The sequence below is a fragment of the Geotrypetes seraphini genome, chromosome 1, assembly GCF_902459505.1.
Source record: "Geotrypetes seraphini chromosome 1, aGeoSer1.1, whole genome shotgun sequence".
Classification (NCBI taxonomy): Eukaryota; Metazoa; Chordata; class Amphibia; order Gymnophiona; family Dermophiidae; genus Geotrypetes; species Geotrypetes seraphini.
Genome location: NC_047084.1, coordinates 452719088 through 452720806, shown reverse-complemented (window position 1 = coordinate 452720806; position 1719 = coordinate 452719088).

Genomic DNA, 1719 nt, shown 5'->3' with positions numbered 1-1719 from the left:
ATAGGTCAAGCCGTTTTTGAATTACTGTGAGAATGGCAGCTGTGTACATTTTTTCCATTGACATGAATGGGTGAAATTTGATTTTATGTTTGTAGCTCTGCCCACATGTGCATGTGGGCCGCGATACCCCCAGAACATATCATCCCAGGTAGTGAGGGATCTGCATACCAAGTTTCGTTCAAATCGGTCAAGCCGTTTTTGCGTGATCGCGGCACATACACACATACATACCTCCGATTTTATATATATAGATATAGATAAAAAGAAACAATATTCTGAACAATTGTGATTTTATAAATACAAATATACAGAGCACAGACCAACAAAACCTCTGTCTCCCCTCCCCTTCACATATATCCCCTCTACTATCAAGAAAACTGAACAAGCCAAGTTATTATAGAATGCTACATAGAAATATCATGCTAACAGAATACTGCAGTCCCCAGTTATGTCTCTAGCAGGATATATATTTTAAATCTGATATATTCTAATGACAAAACAGAAATAAAATTATTTTTTTTCTACCTTTGGTTGTCTCTGGTTTCTGCTTTCATCTTCTTTTCACTCTTTTCCTTCCAGCATCTGCCCGTTCCATCCAATGTCTGCCCTCTCCCCCTTCCATATGTATCTGACTTATTTCTATGCCCCTCTTCCCTGTCCATCCAGCCTGTTCCTCCTCTCCTTTTTGACATCATTCATTCCAGCTTCACTGCCTTCTTCATTTTTATCTCTCCTCTCTCCTACACCAGATCTAGCATCTTTATCCCTCTCTCATTTCTCTGCTGACCCTCTTTCCAGCATCAATGTCTCTCTACTTTCTCATTCCTCTCTCTCCCCTTTCCCTCATCTGATCTCTCCATTCCACCCTGACCCCCTTCCCCTCCTGTAATCTCCCTGCCAACTGTTTACTTCCTTTTTCTTTATCCCTTCCCTCCTTCCTTTTTTTCCTTCTCCCTTCCCTCCTCCCTCTATCCAACATTAACTCTCTTCCCATCCCTTTCCCTCGTCCCCTCCCAGCAGCATCTCTCCTTCTTCTCCCTTCCCTCCTCCCTCTATCCAACATTAACTCTCTTCCCATCCCTTTCCCTCCTCCCCTCCCAGCAGCATCTCTCCTTCTTCTCCCTTCCCTCCTCCCTCTATCCAACATTAACTCTCTTCTCTTCCCATCCCTTTCTCTCCTCCCCTCCCAACAGCATCTCTCCTAACTCTCTCCAAGTCCAGTAACAGCTCTCCCTTTATCCAGCAGCTTCCCTGCCTCCTACAGTGGCTGTCTCCCCTTCCAGCAGCTCTCAGTACTTGCCTGCAGGAAGTTGCCAGTAAATCACTGCCCTGGCAAGTAGGAGAGCTGGTGGGAGGGGAGGAAGTCACTGTGAAGGCTCCCCAGGATCTTGCTCGCACATGCTGACCATCTCCCTCCACCTGTACCTGAATCTGCAGCTCTCTCTGCGGCCCTCTTCAGCAACTCGGCAGGGGCGGCGATCAAGACAGGCTGCCACGTCGGGACCTTCACTCTCTGAGTCCCGCCTATTTTGTTTCAACTTCCTGTTTCCGAACAGGCGAGACTCAGAGAGGGAAGGCCCCGACGTCGGCAGCCTGTCTTAATCGCCTGAGGCTGGGAGGAACATTAGTGAGCAGGAACCGCAGTCGGCAGGAAATTTAACTGCCGAATTGATCTCGCCGGCCCTGCGTGGACCAGCAGAAATTTTCTGCGGACCGGCA